Source organism: Lepidochelys kempii, chromosome 4 (genome assembly GCF_965140265.1).
Source record: "Lepidochelys kempii isolate rLepKem1 chromosome 4, rLepKem1.hap2, whole genome shotgun sequence".
Lineage (NCBI taxonomy): Eukaryota > Metazoa > Chordata > Testudines > Cheloniidae > Lepidochelys > Lepidochelys kempii.
The window spans coordinates 99,293,464-99,315,681 of record NC_133259.1 but is presented as its reverse complement, the minus strand read 5'-3'; positions in this window follow the sequence as shown (position 1 = coordinate 99,315,681).

Sequence of the window (22,218 nt, the reverse complement as noted above, 5' to 3'; positions counted from 1 at the left end):
GTCTAATTTAGATCTCACTATTTTATATGTATAGTTGGAATTATGTTTTCCAATGTGCACTAGTTTGCACTTTTCAACATTGAATTTCATCTGCCATTTTGTTGCCCAGTCACCCAGTTTTGGGGATTCCTTTGTAATTCTTCGCAGTCTGCTTTGTACTTAACTATCTTGAATATTTTTGAATCATCTGCAAATTTTGTCACTGTTTACCTCCTTTTACAGACCATTTATGAATATGTTCAAGCACTGGTCCCCATACAGATCCCTGGGCATCACTACTATTTACCTTTCTCTATTCTTAAAATTGACTATTTATTCCTACCCTTTGTTCCCCATCTTTTAACCAGCCAGGCAAAGGTCCAGAATTAGATGGATTCATACGAAAAATGTACACCAAATTGAGGGCTACATTCTTTCAACCTTATTCATGGAATACTACCTTCTATGATGAGTCCCAGAGAAATCAGTGAAACTACTCACTGAGAAAGGTACCGCTCAATGCCAGGATATCAGAATCTGGCCCAGAATGAGCAACTAAGCTCATACTTTTAAAGTGATGAAAGATGTACTGTACTTTAAACTGATCCTTTATCTTTATATTATTGAACTAACAAGCAAGAAAGACCATATCACTGTGTAGAGTATTCATCCTAGAGCTAGAAGAACTATTTATTACAAATACCATTTCATTATGAAATTAGGCTTAGAGCTCAAAGGTCTTTAGGCACCTAACTCACATTGACCCTAAATACCTTTGAGGATCTGGGCCTTAGCTTGTTAATGAATAATTTCCATACCATTCTTATATTTCTGTAAATCTTATTTGTAATTGTTCTCTAGTGTTTTGCCAAGAAATTATCAGTGTATTCTTTGTGCATGTACTGTTTGTTTTGAATATTGTGGGTGAAATTCTGGCCCCAATAGAGTTTGTCATAGCTTTAATAAGGACAGGATTTTGCCTATTGTGTCCATTTTCCATATCATGAGAATGGTTATCTAAATCACATTGAATTGATTCTACTCTGTGATTGGATTACTTTGATTCTAAACAGAAGAATCAGTGATAAATAATGATTACCAATCTTTTGTAATTAATACATTTTCAGTGAATAATCCTTTGAAAATATTTGTGGATTCATGCACATTTTCACATATACCTATCATTTGTACAGGTATTTGTTAATATGACGAATATGAGTCCTACTGAATCAGAGCAAATGGATCTAGGCATACAGTCACAACCATCACAGATCAGGGTTTGAGGGGTTTTAAGAATTAAGCTGGGTGAATTTTTTTCAGAAGATAAGTTTTTCCAACTGAAAACCTATATTCAGTTTGACTCAAATATTTGCGAATTTGTGTCAAAAATAGTTTGTTTCACCCTAAATGAATTTTTAAAATACACTTTTACAGTTGCCTGAAAACTTTTAACAGATTTTGTTTTGGTTTGGGTACATCAGAAATGAAATTACACAAATTGAAAAATCTGGCGCTGTTATTCTATTTCTTGATACTGTTTACAGACACTAAAGTCAGCATCTCTTCACCCCAGAAAGATATACTGGAATTGGGAAAGGTTCAGAAAAGGGCAACAAAAATGATTAGACGTATGGAACGGCTTCCGTATCAGGAGAGATTAATAAGACAGAGACTTTTCAGTTTAGAAAAAAGGCGACTAAAAGGAGATATGATAGAGATTTATAAAATTATGCGTGGTGTAGAGAAAGTGAATGAGAAAGTGTTATTTACCCCTTTACATAACACAAGAGAAAATACAACATGTCCAAACTGTCTTCATTCCATACAACCTGCCTCAGAAAAATCCTCCGTATCGTTTTGCCCAGAACAATCTCAAACCAAGATCTACTGACACAGTGCAGCTAAGAGGATCTGAGCACCATCCTTGCCAGGAGGTGTTGAAGATGGCTCAGTCATGTGCTTTGGATGGAAACTGATTCCATCTCCAGAGTGAGGATACCTGAAGGCAAGCGAAAACTACGCTGCCCGAAAACAACATGGTGAAGAGCTGTGGAAGCCGAGCTGAAAAACCTGGTACACAGCTGGAGAACCATTGAAAGACTTGCCAGAAACAGAATGGAGGAGCTTCAACACTGCCCTAAACGCCAGAGGCATAATAGGAACATGATGATGATGATGATGATAACACAAGAACTAGGGGTCACATAATAAAATTAATAGGCAGCAGGTTTAAAACAAACAAAGGGAAGTACTTCTTCACACAACACAGTCAACCTGTGGAACTCATTACCGGGGATAATTCAAAAGCAAAAACAAAAGTAAAATTAAATTAAGAAGATGTATCTCAGTCTGTAAACAGATTTAACAACACATCTTAACTCCTCTGAAGTTGTGAAACTGCAACATAGGTCTCAGGGTAGCATTAGTTTTCTAACACCAGATTTGACTGTCTTGAAACCCTGTGCTATCCACGTTAGAGAATAACAGTTGTATATGGGATCTGATTATCTTTCTCCTACTCCCAACATCTCATATGTAATCAGATTAATCAATATGAAACCAGAGAGTACTTTTTCAAAGTGACAATTGAGGATTTAGCCATGTGATTCCCATCAAAATTACAACTAAAGCCCTTCACATGGCTTTGAGAATTCCCACTCCCCCCCCCCCCGTTTTTTAGATGGATTGCAACTGGTAACTAATCAAGATATTACAAAGGAGGGGAAAGGTGGATTTCATTAAAGAAAATAGCAGTATACCAAAGAGGTATCTGTGACAACAACAGTTTGTAGTTATTTTAATTTCACCTAATAGGGGCACTTGACTAAAATATCAACTATTCTAACTTCCTCAAAGTCATTCACACTAAACTCTAAATCAAAACATTTCTGTGCATAGTCCTAATTCTCCTAGGACACTCCAAAGTTTCTTCCCTGTATAATGAGTTTTCCCATTTGTCTCAGATAGCTGGAACTGGGAAAAAAGTATCTACAGTTCTCTTCTTCCACATCTATGGACCACTGCTAGGACAGGGGCTGCTTCTCGTATTCCTCTGTTCTTCCCCTTCTTGACTTTATAGCTCCACGAGCATCATTTGCTTCACCTGTTCTCCTCTCCCCCACCTAGAGTAGCAGCTTCTGCCCCACTCAGGAGGCTCCTCTCAGAAGAGGCAACAAGTTAGTCCACAGTAAGGAAGAAACCACTGAGAAGAGGAACCCAACAGAAATAGAAAAAAGTGGGTCGCCAGGGATCACATGGGGAAAGTAGAATGGGTAGATACTACAAGAAGGGAAAGTGAGTGAAAGAGAGAGTGTGGAGGGGTCACGCATCAGTCAAAACACCCCCTCACAGCCAGGCATGATGAAGTACCCTCTTCAATTCTGGCACATCTGTCAACAGCCCTTTCAGGTTTTAGCCTTCCAGTCAGTATGCTTATAATCCCCACCCCTTCCAGGTTAGTAATGAGTCCAAACAAACAAACAAACAGCGACATTATGCCAGATATTCAGCTCCACTCTGGGCTCAATCGTCCTTGCCCCTTGCATCAGGAGGGCTTTTACATCCCTTTTCACAGTGGCAGGTAGAGAAACCAAACCCTTCCTCTACTTTGGGTTCCAGCCTAAGGACTCTAGACTAAGCAGCTAAGGCCTGCTTCCTCTGCCTCACTGCTGCTTCCCTGGGGCACATCCTTCTTCTGCTCCATGCCCCTTTCAAAGAGCAACTCATTATACTGCTTTCTACCAGGAGGTTCCAGTCCTTGCTCCAGTTCCTGCCAGTTTGTGGCTGATGCAAAATCCCCCATCCCCATCACTGTCTTTTGCTTTATGGAGAGGCAGACTCATCTACCGAATCTATAACTGCCACTTACTATATTCCTCATACGTTCATGCCACTACACTCTCTTGCTCTGCTCTATGTCCTTAAGAAGATGTACTAGAACTTTTTTAATGTTACCCCACTTTCCTGATACTCTAACTCAACTCCTCATAGTATATTCTGTCACGTTAAAGAATCTAAATTCTTTATAAAGTGCTTTTCTTTCCTAGGAACAGTCCCAGCATTCCCATATCAAATGATCAACTGTTTCTTTAACCTTACATGTGTTACGCAACCCATCTTTGTGGCTATTAAATAAATATAAATTATTATTCAAACCACAGTGACCCATTTATAGTCTAAATATGAGCACTTCACTGATCCTTTCACAATTTTGGAGTAGCGCATTATCCCCTAGTTTGGGGCATGCTTCATAGAATCTTCTTCCTCTTTGGTCCACAATTCTTGCCATTCCTTTTTAAATCCTTTTATAACTAAATTTTTAAATTCCTGTTTACTCAAAGGAATATTTATATTGATTTCTCCATTCTTAAAGCATTTTCCACTTCCTTATCCATCATTTCATTGCCAGGTATCTCCGTTTATGTTGGAATTAGGACTGTCAAGCGATTAAAAAATGTATTGCAATTAATCGCACTGTTAAACAATAATAGAATACCATTTATTTAAATATTTTGGGATTCTACATTTTCAAATATATTAATTTCAATTACAACACAGAATATAAAGTGCACAGTGCTCACTTTATATTTATTTTTGATTACAAGTATTTGTACTGTAAAAAACAAACAAAAAGAAATAGTATTTTTCAATTCACCTAATACTAGTATTTAGTTCAATCTCTTTATCATGAAAGTTGAACTTACAAATGTAGAATTATGTAAAAAACCCCTGCATTAAAAATGAAACAATGTAAAAATGTAGAGTCTGCAAGTCCACTCAGTCCTACTACTTGTTCAGCCAATCACTCAGACAAACAAGTTTGTTTACATTTGCACAAGATAATGCTGCCCGCTTCTTGTTAAACAATGTCATCTGAAAGTGAGAACAAACATTTGCATGACACTGTTGTAGCCGGAGTTGCAAGACATTGACATGCCAGTTGAGCTAAAGATTCATATTTCCCTTCATGCTTCAACCACCATTCCGGGGGACATGCATCCATGATGATGATGGGTTCTGCTCAATAAGAATCCAAAGCAGTGTGGACTGATGCATGTTCAATTTCATTATCTGAGTTAGTTGCCACCAGAAGAAGGTTGATTTTTTTTTTGGTGGTTTGGATTCTGTAGTTTCCGCATTGGAGTGTTGCTCTTTTAAGACTTCTGAAAGCAGGCTCCACACCTCATCCCTCTCAGGTTTTGGAAGGCACTTCAGATTCTTAAACCTTGGGTCAAGTGCTGTAGCTATCTTTGGAAATCTCACATTAGTACCTTCTTTGCATTTTGTCAAATCTGCAATGAAAGTACTCTTAAAATGAACAACATGTGCTGGGTCATCATCTGAGACTACTATAACATGAAATATACGGCAGAATGTGGGTAAAACAGAGCAGGAGATATACAATTCTCCCCCAAAGAGTTCAGTCGCAATTTTAATTAATGCATTATTTTTTAACAAGCGTCATCAGAATGGAAGCATGTCCTCTGGAATGGTGAGCGAAGCATGAAGGGGCATACGAATGTTTAGCATACCTAGCACATAAATACCTTACAATGCCAACTGCAAAAGTGCCATGTAAATGTCTGTTCTCACTTTCTGGTGACATTGTAAATAAGAAGAGGGAGCATTATCTCCTGTAAATGTAAAGAAACGTGTTTGTCCTAGTGATTGGCTGAACAAGTAGGACTAAGTGGATTTGTAGGTGCTAAAGTTTTACATTGTTTTGTTTTTGAATGCAGTTATGTAACAAATATCTACTTTTGTAAGTTGCACTTTCACGACAAAGAGATTGCACTACAGTACTTGTATGAGGTGAACTGAAAAATACTTTTTCTTTTATCATTTTTACAGTGCAAATATTTGTAGTAAAAAATAATATACACTTTGATTTCAATTACAACACAGAATACAATATATATGAAAATGTAGATAATACATTTCAATTGGTATTCTATTATTTAACAGTGCAATTAAAACTGATTAATCCTGATTATTTTTTTTAATCTGAAATAATCTGAATTAATTTTTTTGAGTTAATTGTGTGAGTTAACTGCGATTAATTTACAGCCTTAATTGGAATCAATGTTAATACTTCATTCATGCTCAATGCTTATGTTGTCAAAAGCAATATTTCATTTATTAGATTAGAAAGTAGGAACAAGGTTTCCCTTTTAATTGCCAGTATACCTGATAATACCAGATAATACTGCCTGGGTTATAGCCTCTTAACCCAACTGCTGCTATTCAACCTGCAGCTAAGGAAGTTGCTACTCTGTCCCTTAACAGCTGTGGCAGAGGGCTATGCAACCCTTCATGGGAGCTATACTTGGTATAAAAGAGGTGGGTGGGGATGACTCCCTGATTTTCAGAGCTGCTTTCCAGAAGCTCTACTTTATGTGACATTTTGCAGGTTTCATTGCTAGTAGAGGATAGGCACAGTATAATGTAGTGTAGCTGTACCCTCTTAATGCCCCCTTTCCACCTGTGACATGCTCCCTGCACCACACAGGGGATGTGGAAAGAGCACAGCCCAGAGCCAATACATTCATACCAGCAAGGAACTCCTGACAAAAGAATTCTCAGTTGGTCAATTACAGCCAGTAACTGATCCCTTTGAACCTCCTGAGTTGGGGGTTGCGTGCTCTTGCATGTTTTTACAACATTGCATCAACATGTGGTATTGATGCAGTGTTCCAAAAACCTATAAGAACATACATGTGATGATGAATCTATCACATTTATGTCCAGTGTCACAATGCAATATATAGAGCAGATAATATAGGGTTTGGTGGAATTTTTGGGAAAAGATTTTTAGAACAGCTAGAAAAACTGTATCACTTTTGATGTTCTGATAATAAGGAAATTCATGTGTAAAAAAAAAATCTTTCACAAAAATCACTTTTCAAATGGTGGCAATTACACCAAACACAAATTGCTTCCTTGAGTGTCATACTTGCTGATAAAATTAATGAGTGACTTAGTAAGTCTTGTATTAACATAATGGGCTAGCTAGACTAATTCACTGGACAAGTAAGAGTATTATTGCATATCTTCATAGGGAATGTATCAGTGTTAACGTTAGAGGCAGTTAATAAAATGAAAGGAAAATTATGTAAGAAGCCAAAGGTATACAGAATTAATACATTGATCATCCACCTCTAAATATACCCAATATCTATCCAAAAAGAGCTGAATTCATATGGTTACTTACTACACATTCATCTGCATCACAAATCATTATAGATTTTGGCAAATTTAAGGACTCTTTTTGCCTTAAGTATGTATACCTATATATGAACAAACTTAAGTTTTTTTTTTATTATAGCAGCATCATTCACTCCACTGTAGTTAAGCTTATGTCATTATTTCCACTATCAGCCCTCTTTTAAAGGGTATTTATAGCTTGTCCATTTCACCTTGAGCTAAAGCTTGCCATGTACGTTCTGAGTGACTAATCCTAAAAGGTGCTGAGGGCCTGAAACTTCCACTGAATTCTTCAGTGAGAATTGCAGGTTCTCAATAACTCACAACTGGGCCTTTTGCCTAGAAGCTATTTTTTTCCTCTTTAGTATTGTTTAGACTGCTCTCATGGAATACAACAGACCAAAATGCTACCACATTTCCCAAACTCCACAAATCAATTGAATATTGATTTCAAATCCATCCTGCCCCCTGAATATAAGGAACGTTTGAAAATAAATGTTATCAGTTCTCTAAAATTTGCCAAGTGCTTCATGAGTGTTAGACGTAGAGCTAGAACTGATGGCAATTACTGAGCTAAATTCTGCTGACTTCCCTTCCCATTGTAGTCAGTGGGCCTGAATGGGGTATATTATTATTAGGGCTGTCAATTAATAGCAGTTAACTCAAAACGATTAATGCAAAACAAATTAACTAGATTTAAAAATGCTTAATTTTTAACGATTTAAAGGTTTTTAGTGATTAATTGCAGTTTTAATTGCGCTGTTAAACAATAATAGAATACCAATTTAAATTTATTATAAATGATTTTGGATGTTTTTTCTATATTTTCAAATATATTGATTTCAATTGCAACACAGAATACAAAGTGTACAGTGCTCACTTTATATTCCATATATATATAAATAATATTGTATTCTGTGTTGCAATTGAAATCAATATATTTGAAAATATTGATATTTTATATTATATAATTTAATATATAATTTATATATTTTTTAATACGTGCCACTCCAGGCTTGTATTAAAATCCCAAGGTTACAGCTTCTCTGACCGTGGCTTGGTAAATGCTGCCCAAATGCAAAAAAACCCCTTGGAATCCAGGAAGGAGCACTTGGGAACTCCTTCCTGTGGCACACACTCAAGCCCTTTCACCCACCCTCCAGGGAAGAGCTGAGAAAGAAAACAAAGGAAATTAGCTGTGGCTACCGGCTAATCAAACAACATGCACAAACCTCTTAGGACACCAAAAATCCAATTCTGTTCTTAAAAAAGATAAATTTTATTAAAAACAAAAAGGAAAAAATTACATCTGGAACTTAGGCTTTTTCTAGATTTTAGAAGCGCAATTCCAAAAATCAAGCACCCAAAATAGCTTTCTTGGGGGTTCAGCTTAAAGATTACAAGCAAACAAAAGCATCTGTGGTTAGCACAGAGGAGATCCACAAGCCAAAATAAAAAATAAACAGGATTGTGTCTAACTAAACATTCCCTATCCAAATAATTTCTTCTAGGTATCGAAGATGAATTTTCATACCTGGTTCAAGCCTTACACTGCATTGCTGCTCCATCCCTGCAGCCCAGAGAACAACAGACAAAGGGAAAGTTTCTTTCCCAATTTTAAAAAGTTCTACCTTCCCTCTTTTGGACCGGTGCCAACTTTCTTTTCTTTATCTGGGGGACTTTTAACCCTTACAAGTAAAGCAAGCAGAGAACAGCTACCAAGAGGGATTTTACAGCTAACTGGCTGGCTGGGTGTCCATCAAAAGGAGCTACCCCCACCCCCACTTCATTTGTCACATATGGTATCATAAATGGTTGCATAAAGTGATCAGAAAGATGGAAGTAAATAGTAATTGGACTGATTTAACCCTATTTTAGGTCATATAAAATATGTATATGTATATACGTTTATAGAAATGCATACACTGTATTTGTGTTATATATATTTTCAGGAAATCGAAAGTCTGTCCAGAGGTGGGTCATGGTGGCACAGCACTGTACAATAGGTAAAATGTGCTACATAGAATCCCTTCCCTGAAGGCATGAGCAATTGCGCTAGAGCACTAGTTCTCAAAGCCAGTCCGCCACTTGTTCAGGGAAAGCCCCTGGCAGGCTGGACCAGTTTGTTTATCTGCTGCATCTGCAGGTTCGGCCGATCATGGCTCCCACTGGCCATGGTTCACCGCTCCAGGCCAATGGGGGCTGCGGGAAGCGGCGTGGGCCAAGGGATGTGCTGGCAGCCCTTCCCACAGCCCCCATTGGCCTGGAGCAGCAAAACCGCGGCCAGTGGGAGCTGCGATCGGCCGAACCTGCGACACGGCAGGTAAACAAAGTGGTCCGGCACACCAGGGGCTTTCTCTGAACAAGCGGCGGACCGGCTTTGAGAACCATTGCACTAGAGTACAGACCAAATACAGAGATTTGTGTGGTCCTGATAACTGAATTGCTTCAATTATGAAGCAAGCTTTTTACATGGAGTAAAATTTGTGACATTCCACTGAGTGAAATTATTTTTTCACCGCTCAATGAAACAGGCAGGTTTGTTTCTTATTCCTGGAAAATGTAATTATTCCCAGCACGCCTCTCCTTGTATGCTATGCTTCTCTTTAGAACAAATGTGATGCAATATTCTTTTAAAAAAATGTAAACAAACAAACCAAGAGCAGGTTTTTCTGAAGCAGCAATGGTGCTTCATGTGCCTCAAATCTTACTGTATGAAATGATGGCTATGAATATCAAATAGCTTCAGAGCCATTCAGCTGCAAAAGCTTGGAACAGGAACATTGCAGTATGCTACACTTTGCTCTGGATTCCAGAAATCTCTCCTTTTAATTGTAGCAGCTGTTGACACATATTACTTTTGGGCTTCTCCAAAATGGCTGCAGCACAGCTCTGACACTGTCTGAAGAATAAAAGTGTATGAGCTAATTAATATTATGCAATTCCATGTTCTTATGATGTAAGAAGATGTGAACCAGTGGTCAACAACCATTGCTATGATTGCTACAGCTCAGTGGACACACTTCCAGCATGAGAAGCTTAGCCTGGTCTCTTATGGGAACAATTATTGTATCATCAGAAAGTATACAAAATGAGAAATAGTTTTAAAAAAAAATGCTGTGGCTGGAATATTAGGCTGGAATTAATGTTAGATGGCAACTGTAGTGATGCAATTTAACAGCAGACTTAACTTGAATATTATTTGAGAAGTTTCTGTTGTTGATACATTTCTAGTATATTCTTGTAAAATAGTTATCTATAACCATTTGGGGGGATGGGGAGGGAGCATGTGTGTGTTTTCATTATAGCTGCATATTCCTCAGTAAAGCTGGATGCTTTTTTAAAAAGTCTCCCTCATTTATTTATTGTTCATGCCTTATTCCAGACTCCATTCAGAATGTACAGTGACCAACAATCTTCAGATGGAAGTGCAGTGAACTTCAAGTCCAAGATTCATAGCACTGGACACTCACACTTGAAGTAATAAAGGATGCTTATACACACATACAATATTACACTTTGCTTAAGCCTGAACATTATGGCTATTCTGTAACCAAATGAAGATCCTGACATGTTTGAATAAAGATTTTCAGACACCAGAATCCTTTTCTTGGAACTTACTGCATGTCATCCTCTTTGCATAGTCCCATCCTCCTCATTTAGCAAAAAGTGGTAATGTTATGCATAGTACAAGTTGCTGATGTACAAACTCCCACAGTGAAATTCTCACTGCTAGAGCTGTGAGAATAACTGATTTTTCAGTTCCCTGGCAGTTGTGAAAAAATGAAAATATAGTTCCACATAAGCCAAAACCAAAATGTTTGGGAATTTTTGACAAATGGAAAAAATTTTAAAAAAATGTTTCAGGTATCATTTAACCTGAAATGAAACATTTCATTTTGGTCATTTTTAATAAAAGCAAAGGAAATGAAGGGCTATCAAGGGGACTTAGGCACCATTCACAAACCTGAAAGAGTATTGTATAAAAAACTTGAATAGTCACTGGGCTACAGCCCATGAAAGAGAATAACAATAGCTTGGGAGAAAGAAGCCATGTAGTTCCAGTCCTCGCCCCAGCTCCAATTCAATTATTCATATAAAGTGGCACACCTTCAACAGGAGAGACTGAAAAATGAGTCTTACCATAGACCATCCAAAATACTGGTTGTTAGGGCACTCCCTGTGGAGTGGGGATATCTGGGTTCAAGTCCCTGCTCCAAAATGGGAATTTGAACCTGTGTCTCCAGCATGAGCGCCCTATCCACTGGGCTGCTAGGTATAAGGAGGGGGCCGGCACATCCTCCTCTTCCATTTTGTGAATGGTGCCTAAATCCCCTTGTGAATCTAGTCTTCCTTTCCCCCCGCCCCCCAAAAATCAAAAATAAATTTCTTTTTCTTGTTTGTTTTGACTGAAACAATTCATCAAAAATTGACACAAATTTCCCAAATATTTCAGTTGACCTGAACCTGCATTTTCAGTGAAAAAAAGTTTCAGACCAAACATTTTGCCCAGCTCTACTCACCACACTGACTGTTGTTAAGGCGAGTCTGTGGGTTAATGCACCCTTTGTCTGGGGAGTCAAATGTTTTCTGAGGTTCCTTTTTGTTGCAGAGCAACTGCCAGAGGTGGGTTAATTGCCAGTCCACCTTTCATAATAAGGCGATCCTAGATGAGGTGCCTTGGACTTGAAGATTACCCAGGTGTAAAGGCCAGGAGTTGAGGGAAGAACAGGGATCGGCATTTAAGCTTTTTGCAGTAGTGGTCTGTCTATCTAGAATTGGGAGGCTATACCTTCACTTCAGAAAAGGTGTGTTTTTACACTGGCATACCTATCTCGAGTTACCTATCTCAATGTAAAATCCTAGCAAAGCTAAGGCACAGGTGGTTTTTATCTCAGTTTAAACTAGCTGAGGTAAACTGCAGTTGGAGGGACATAGGGCTGACCTCAACCAGCTGGTACACTGAGGTAACACCCATTGTTTCATGTATATAAATCTCCCCCACTGTATTTCCCACTGAATGCATCCGATGAGGTGAGCTGTAGCTCACGAAAGCTTATGCTCAAATAAATTTGTTAGTCTCTAAGGTGCCACAAGTACTCCTGTTCTTTTTGCGAATACAGACTAACACGGCTGCTACTCTGAAACCAAACAAAAACTACCTGTGCCTTGTCTCCACTAGGATTTTGCACTGAGACAATTAACTCAGGTTAGTTATGTTGATGTAAAAAACACACCTATTTTTTCGGGGAAGACTTTGCCTGAGACACCTAGCACTCCTTTGGGTGTTTAATACATAATGATAATAATGAATGTATAGCCTCCAAACAAACTGTCTTCACCATCTTTTTGTCTTTCAGGCCAACAATTTGAGTGGGTTTCCATGACAACCAGCTGCCATAACAGTTTCTGGCACATGCCCATTAGAACTCCACATCTAATCAAGTACATTATAAAACGGAATATACCTTACAGCAACTTCGCAAGTCTCTTGTCTTTGTTTTGCATTCAGGTGCTGAGCTGCATTACAGATCTCATGTACAATCTTGAGAATAGCAGCTTTCTGTTTCTTTGTTAATTTCCTTTGTTATATTTTATTCTCTCCCCCGCCCCCCCCAAAAAAAAACAAATAGTGATTTACTCTTCCTTGAAATTAGAGGCAGCAATGACAATATATTTTGTATTGCTTCGTAATATTACGTTTAATCTTACATCACTATAGATTGTCCGAGCTTACTTCAGACCGGTTTATAGCACCAACTATACAAATAATAGCAGCTTCCTAATTTATACCCAATCCAGAACTCCAGATATTAGAAATGATCTTGCCAGTGCAGCTTTAATTTACTTCAAAAACACAAAACAGGACACAAATTAACCGACTGAAGACTGTGTTGCCAACATTTTCTTGGGCCAGTCCCCACTATGATCCTGCGGTGAAATATCTATTGACTATCTTGGTGTGTACAAAACATACTGATCCAGATTCATTCTGGATTTAACATACCAAAGCCAGTGGAGATACACTAATGATGAATTTGGTCCAATAACATGGAAGTAGAAGCACTATTATACTCCAATAGGAGCCAACAATAAATATCGTTATTAAATTAAACCATCCAGCCACTGATACACAAAGTATTTGTCTAGAGATTTACAGAAATTTAGTAAACTTATACTACTAGCATTGTACATACAATTAAGAACATAGCATTCCATATTTTATTTATTTTAAACCAGTCAAAGATTGAGGGACTGCTTCATTTACACTCAAAGGCCCCTTTATGACACCCTATGTCCTTGTACAGGAGGCTTAAAGTGAGTTTAAATGCATCCTATATCTCCTTTAAGGCCCTTTACATTGCCAGAGAATCATAAAATCCATGAGTGACTTAGGAGCCTTTTCCAAAAGTAGGGCCAAAATCCCATTGAAAGTCAATGGAATATAGATGGTTTTAAAAATGTTACTCTTTAGTGTAAATGAGAGTCAGGCCTTTAGACAAGATGTAAATTTATTCGCTAGTCAAATTCTGTTTTTTCTTCATATTATTGGGCAATCTGTGCAGTTTGTCAGGACTAACAGCTCCCACACATACTGTTTCATATAAAACCAATTATTTAATATTTCAGCAATTAACCTTTCTTTGTTTTAAAAAAAACCCTCTTATTAGAAATCACTGCTAGGACTGGTGAAACTGCACCTATTTAAGTGTTAATACAGACAGGTCTCTTACACTGAGTACTCATGTAAATGCACCAATTACAAATAAAAGGTTAAAAAAAATGAATGCACCTGAAGAGTTGCTGTCCCTTAGCTAGTTTAGACACCACTGAAAAATACAACAGTAATCTTTCCAGGGCAATTGATGGCTGTTTCCAGTTACCAACTAACATAGCCAGTAGTAAATTCCCAAGAGAATGAGGTGTAGCACTTTTTAATCATTCTCTCAAGCCCTGAGACACAATATCCTCCTCAGATATTATTCCTTTTCACACCCAACTTGTTTTATCACAAGGTATCCCCGCTATTATGAAATGTATACTATTCCATAAAGGTGCCCTTCAGTATTCAGTTCATTTACATTTAAGCAAGCAAGAAGTTCCGTCTCTAAAAGTAGGTGTGACTGTATGAGGGTATTTATAGCAGGTATACACAAAATGAATTAGGTAGCCAATGAGCAGAAAGATATCCTAGGGTGGAGGATAACACATATTTGCAGGTTTTTGAACCATTTCTTCACAACTAAATAGATACTTTATGGAGTGTTGTGTGGAAACTGTGGTATGAATTGCCATAATTAACACAAATATATCACTATTTTCAGCTGAGAAGCACTAAACACAACTGGAGGCCCCATTCTGCCCTTTAGGGGTAAACAGCAAAATCCTACTGATTTCAGTGGGAGTAGGATCAGACCTGGAAGCAAAAAGGCAAAAAGGTACTGGTATTCTTTCCTCCACTGGGAAAGATTGTCCATGTAGGGAAAAGAGACTGTCTCCTACAACATTCAGAAAACAGGGAATTAGAAAATCTCCTCCCTGCCAACCCAGTAACACCACCATTGCAAGAGTCAACATTTCCTTTTTTGAGTGGGTACATTGGTGCCACTAACATGCAAGTCATTTAATTTTTTCCTTAAAAGTTAGCATGGCACAAGTATAGCTCAATTAATAGGCGACAAATGACCTAATCATTTAAACAGGGGACAGTATATTTAGAGCCACTTAAAGGAAGTTCTTATTCAAGAAGCACACACTCAACCAGTATGATTCAATGCCACAAGAGAAAAGCAAGCCTATTTCTGTCACTGAACTTTAAAAAAAAAGCTAATATCTATAGAAAACAAACTGATATAATAAGTGATTAATAAGTGATTCAGCTTCATGCTTCTGATTCTTAAAAGCCTCATTACTTCTGCAAACATCAAGTAGTAGTAATTCTTATTCCTCGGTATGGCATTGTACATGGACTGTGTACATAACATGGGGGACATCTTCTGTGTCTTGCCTTATCCTGTGAGGGTAATTAATCACTGGAATAACTTACCTAGAGATGTGATGGATTCTCCATCGCTTGAAGTCTTTGAATAAAGATTGGATGTCTTTTTAAAAGGTTAGCTGTAGCTCAGCCAGAAGTTCTAGGCTAGATACAGGAATCACTTGGTGAAATTTAACAGCCTCTATTAAACAGAAGGTCAAGCTAGATGATCACAGTGGTCCCTTCTGACCATAAAAATCTATGAATCTGTGTAAATGACACTAGATGGGTCAATGCAAATACCACACCTAGTTAGCTATGGATCACAGAGTCTGTCAGATACAGTAGTCTGTATAGATGTTGTTAATTCATTTTGGGCCAAATTCTCTACCCGTATAAGTTAGCATAGCTCCACTGAAGTCAATGGATCTACATTGATTTACATCAGTTAAGCATCTGGGCTTTTCCTGTTAATTTAAGCAGGTTAAGATCTAAACACCAGAATCCTGGATTATTTTTTTTACACAGTAAACAAGACACAAGTGACTGATTTCCCCTCTGTATGTGCACATCCCCTCCCCGCAAAATACATTTTGATAGCTTTTTATATTTCTTCTTATTTAAATCTCCATATTGCTCTGTTATTAATATATCTTTTCTGGTATTAATGAAGATATAATTATCTTTGTACCTTTTATAGTAATTTTGTTTCCAATTAAAATATTATGAAGCAGGGAGGAGGAAGGAACGGAGACAAAGGCTTTGTGAAGGAGCTGCGGAATGCCTACCACAAGGCATGGGAGGCAAACCGCCGCTCCGGTACTGCGCCCACGAGCAGCTGATTCTACAAAGAGCTGGACACAATCTTTGGTGGCAACCCCACCTCCACTGCGAAGGCCACTGTGGATACTTGGTGGCTCACATGCCAGTCAAGAGTGGACCAAGCCAGGAGGAGGAAATCTTGGATGAAGATGGGGAGGGGGACTCAGAGGCAGAGGACGATGCAGATGTCAGAGATGGATGCAGCCCGGAGCTCTTCTCTACCCCGAGGAGGCTAGCCAGTCACAGCTGTCAGAGTTTGGTGAAGTACAAACAGGAGAGGAGGCCCCTGGTAAGTGGCTTTGATTCAAGGAATTGCTGAAGTAAGTCACTGGGGACAGGAGGGGTGCAGAAAGCAGGCTTGTATCTGTATAATGTGTGTACCACCACATGCCTAGTCTGAGAGGCAGAACAGGGTGTTGATTGACTCCCTCACTTCACGGGAATCTGCCTCAGAGATCTCCAGGAAACTCTCATGGAGATACTGGGCAATCCGCTGCCACAGGTTCTTTGGCAGAGCTGCTTTGTTTCTTGCCCCATTAAGGGTAACTTTCCCGCACCACTCTGCCGTCACTGGGGGTGGGGGGGACCATTGCTGCACACAGGTGAGCCACATAAGGGCCATAGTGGAAACTGCAGTCTTGGAGAAGACCTTCCCTTGATTTCTTGCTCACCCTCAGCAGCGAGATATCTTCTATAATGAACACAGCCTGTAGAAAATGTGGGGATAGGAAAGATTATAAGGCCCCCGCTACAGTGCTGGCTCTCCCCAAGAGCCACGTGCCCAGTGTACAGTACGATCCTGGAACACTGACTTCCCCTGCCCCTGAGGTTAGTCACCATTTTGGGGGTCTTGTGGCTCATGTATGCTTGCCTGGGGTCAGCCAGTTAGTGACAGGTATATGAATAGTGGATGTGTTTTAAATCAGTAATCTCTGTGTTGCAAACAATACTGCTTCTGTAAAATGTTGCATTTTGGCTTCACAGAGATGACCTTAGGAGCCCAGCCTCCTTCTTTGTTATCGCCAGCTGAATGGCTACACAGAATTAGAAAGTGGCTATGAAGAACTAAAGAGGACTTTCTGTGTGATATCATGATGCACTCCACTGCTGAAAAACAGGAATTGAAGGAGTGGCAGAACAGCGAGAAGAGGGACCGAAAAGAGAATGTGGTGTGCCAGAATGAAGCCATGGAGCGACTCTTAAATGTTATGGATTGCCAAGCGGACACACTCCAGGCATTACTAGCTCTGCATACCGAGCAGCTCTGTGCCCGCCCTCCCTTGCAGCCGCTGTCACAAAACTCTTTCCCATACACCCCACTGACACCGCCAACACACTCTTATCAACCTCCTGGCTCCAGTCTGTACCCGCTGTATTCCACTCCTGCCCCATCACAGTCCAGCCCTGCGGACTCCCAGTACCCACTGCACTCAACACCCATCCCTCTGCAGTTTAGCCCTGCTGAACTGCAGTATTCACTGCTCTGTAATCCAAAGGAGAAGGTTGGATATGATACCTGGACATACACAAATCTTTAACCTTCCCGGGACCCCACCTCCTCCTGGGACCCTCCCTTCCCTCATCCCCCACAGTCCTTATGTGTTTTTGTTTGTTTCTCTTTTCCAGTTGTTGTTTTTTAATAAAATAATTGTTTTGGTTTGAAAGAAATCTTTATTCCATTAATTGAAAGCAAACAGATCCCTGAAAAGCAACAGGCAATTTTCTTAAATCTTCATAGTGCATCATCTGCACCAATCACAATCACCTCCTAGCATTACAAGCACTGCACTCCCGAGCACAGCAGCAAATATTAGTGGCTTTCAGATTCAAATTGCTGCCTCAAGGCATTCCTGATCTTTATGGCCCTGTGTTATGCCCCTCAAATAGCCCTGGTCTCTGGCTGTCCAAATTCATCCTCCAGGCGCTGAGCCTCTGTGGTCCAGCCCTGAGTGAAGCTTCACCTTTCCCTTCACAAATATTATGGAGCGTACAGCAGGCAGCTATACACATAAGAATATTGCCATCGGCCAGATGCAGCCTCCCATGTAGGCAGTGCCAGTGGGCCTTTAAAAGGCCAAAAGCACACTCAACAGTCATTCTGCACTTGCTCAGCCTGTTGTTGAACTGCTCCTTCCTACTGTCAAGGTGCCCCATGTATGGCTTCATAAGCCACAGCATTAAGGGGTAGGCGGGGTCTCCCAGGATCACAATGGGCATTTTGACTTCCCCTATGGTAATCTTCTGGTCCAGGAAGAAAGTCCCTGATTGCAGCTTCCTGAACAGGCCAGTGTTCTGAAAGATACGTGCATTATGCACCTTTCGGGACCAGCCTGTGTTCATGTCCTTGAAACGCCCATGGTGATCCACAAGTGGCTGGAGAACAATTGAGAAATACCCCTTCCGATTAATGTACTCAGTGGCTAGGTGGACTGGTGCCAGAATTGGAATATGTGTCCCATCTATAGCCCCTCCACAGTTAGGGAAGCCGATTTGTGCGAAGCCATCCACAATGACATGCATGTTGCCCAGAGTTACGGTCTTCCAGAGCAGGATGCAATTCATGGCCCTGCACATTTCCATCAACACGACTCCAACGGTCACCTTTCCCACTCCAAACTGGTTAGCAACCGATCGGTAGCAGTCTGGAGTAGCCAACTTCCACAGTGCAATCACCATGCACTTCTCCAGTGGCATGGCAGCTCTCATTCTCAGGGCTGGGGTGAGCTCATCACATGTTCCCATGAATGTGGCTTTCCTCATGCGAAAGTTCTGTAGCCACTCCTCATCATCCCAGATTTGCATGGCGATGTGATCCCACTACTCAGTGCTTGTTTACTGAGCCCAAAAGTGGCATTCCACTGTGGTCAGCACCTCCATGAATGCCACAAGCAATCTCGTGTCGTGTCACACTCCTCTTGCCTTTGTAGTTTAAGAAATAACTCCACTGCCACTCATGACTTGTTAGTCAGAGCAAGCAGCATATTGGTGAACAGTGTGGGATCCATTCCTACAGACAGAAGAGGCAGAGCGCGCAGTACACAAACCGTTGAAAAATGTTGCCAAATGCAGACGGAAGCACAGGGATTGCTGGGATGCGAAGCAATGCATCATGGGGCACTGGGACAGGACCCAGGATGCCCTGCAACTCCTTCTGCCTTCCACAACTCTTAGCGGCAGAAGAGAAAGAGATGCCCTATGGGATAGCTGACCAGAGTGCACCGCTCCAAGTACCACTTCAAGTGCCACAAGTGTGAACATGCTATCGCGCAGGCAGCTGACAGTGTGAACACACAGCAGCAGTTTCCCTTCAGCACTCTCGGAGTAGTGCTGTAACTGCCAATGTTGTAATTCCGCCAGTAGACATACCCATCGGAAGTAAAAGGGAACACAGAAAGAGAAAGGCAGCCACCCGCAATGACTGAGAAAGTGTAAACCAATCACCATCGTAAGCTAATTGTGTGGAAGTGAGTGCCTGCATAGCTGTGAAGCCACAGCTGTGAAGCATGGGTCATTATTATTCAAATATTATATGGATAATGTAATGAATTTATACATTACAGGCCTGTTCTCCTACTATGTTTACATCAGTGTAAATCCATTGCTTCAAAAAAAGCAAATCAGTCACTCCTGATTTATATTGATGTAAGGGAGAGCAGAATCAGGACAATATTTCCTTGCATTTGTCTTTTGTTCCATTATCGGTTTGAGATGGAAATGCTTTTGGGTGAATATAATGATTTGATGAGGCTAAGAGTTGAAGGAGAATTTTAGACACCGGGCTAAGTTCACACCACTAGTGGATTTGACCAACATCTCTTGCTATAATGGAAGCTGCAAGTTTGATCATATACAGCACAGGGTGCTATGAGTTTGTATCTTGGCCGCTAGCTTATTCATGAATGAGTGCCTGGGCGTCAAAAAAGACCAGAAGTTTCCATCTTCAGCTCATGTACATCTGTAAAGCTTCACTAAAGCCAATTTACACCAGTTGACAATGTGGCCCAAGGGTTTTACTGTGCTTCAGGATTAAACATTATTTTGGATGAAAGTTTCAAAATTTTAAATGACTTTCAAAACAAATTTCCCACACATAGCATTGGTGTTCTGGGATAGCTTATGGTCAAGAATTAGTGTTGACTGTGGCAGACTACAGGCTGCACCTACTACCAGGGGTCTATGAAAGCAGCCATCCTGACGATATTGTGGCAAGAGTAGTCAGAGTACTGACAGCACTGTCATGCTCTCAGCCAGCAGCAGGGAGTGAAACAGAAACCAGCAAGCAGAAGCAGGTGCACAGACAATGGGGAAAGCCAGCCAGCAGCTGAAACTAAAAAGGATCTGATAGCAGTGGGGGTCTGGCCAGTAACAGCAGGGGAATAGTGATATCAACGCAGGTAGCTGATGGGGGAACAGAAATAAACTGCAGTAAACAATAAATAAACGTTATCCCCATGTCAGACTAACTTTTTTAAGCATCTTGAGGAAAAGAAAATAAAGCAGATATCAGTTTTCCAAGTTTTGAATCACAATAAAAATGCTACTTAAAACAATGGGTTGAGATGAGGATTGAAATCTCTATCCAAAGCATTGCTGAATAACTAGCCTGGCACAATTCTAGCACTACTAACTTGTCTCCTCCAGCCCAGCTCATCTGAGGAGGCTAAAGAAATCCCGGGTACTAGCGCTAGCATCATGAAGAGCACTTCACATGCACAAGAGTCACGACAATACAATGGTCAGTACCAGTATGATGGTCACTTCCTATGACGTTCTTGGTTTAATGTTAGGGCAACAGGTATGGTAACATCTTCTGTCAGCTCCAGCTCTCCTGGTATATACATCCCGCAGCAACTGAAGCTAGCCTTTCAGAGCTACTTACTATTTTACTGCATACTCACATCACCAACTTCTGGCCCACATTGGCAAAGAACAAAAAATTGATAATATGGAAATCCACACACTAAGTAAAGCAAAAGGCAGTATTTGATGAGAGAGCTACTGTAGAGTCCTTTGTTTACTCAGTTTCATTCAAAGGAGCAGATTTGAGCACTTGAGAAAGAAAGTAGCTAAACTTTTTGTTCCACAAAAAATCAAGTGCCATCAATGCACACAGTGTGGAACTACCCCCACCTTGTAACTTACAACCCACCCACATCACTAAAAGCCCACAAATTGCAGGGATGGCAGCTTTTCCAAGGTCTGATGGGAATCAGTCACCTGTTCTGAATTTCCATTCTGTCATAAACCAAATATTGAGATTATAATCTAGAGGAGTAGAAACATAGTATAACCAGTTATATTTCCATATGCGAATATCTGCAGCTGTTAGCAGCCTGTTAGAAATAGATATAAAATATGGCTCTATTTAAATGTGAAGGTAGAACAGAGATAAAACTGTTAGAAGTTTGAATTTGTTAGGGCTAATGTTGTATCAGACCAATTCGTAACTAGACAGTAAGGACTTTCCAGTCAAGGACCATGAGATCTTCATTTGTGTAGCACTTAGCATTCAGTCAAGATTTACTATTCTTCATTATACATAGATGGGGGTAACAGATATCCCAAAATATACTGGCCTGTTTGATATGTGTGCTATGACTATGGAATTTGGGTTATATATTACATATACTTGGTATTTACTCTATCAGGAAGACTCTCAGATAAGACTAGTCTTGTCTAGGCTAAACTCTACCGTGTAAAAAAAACAGCCCACAAATATTAAAACTAAGTGGCATATGGATAGTAGATCTGCATAATAGTAGAAGTTTCAAAGGAAGGGGGTCCTAGCTTAGGCCCATTATCGCTGTAGACCCAACCTCTGAATCTGGAAGGAAACTTCCTTTCAGTGGGTGAGTACCCAATTTTCCATTTTGATCCCATTTTTACTTCCTTCTATTACTGTGAATAGCTCCAGCCTGGAACAGCACTATTTGAAAACCTTAGGTATTTTAAATACATTTCTTATTGAAGACTCCATTCCAACAAACTATAAAAGGCTGAATCACATCAAATACAGAACTAAATACACTGTATTAAAAATCTACTGCCTATGCCGCATCCTACATAAGACAAACAGAGAAGAAAACAACAACAATTGGGATTAAGGGGAAAAAGAGAAAGATATGTCATCCTGGGCATGTTTTCATAATATACTGAATTTTATGGTCATTGACATATATGTTATATTACTTGTGAAATAGGTTTCAATATACGAGAGTTTGTTAGTTGAAAGAACA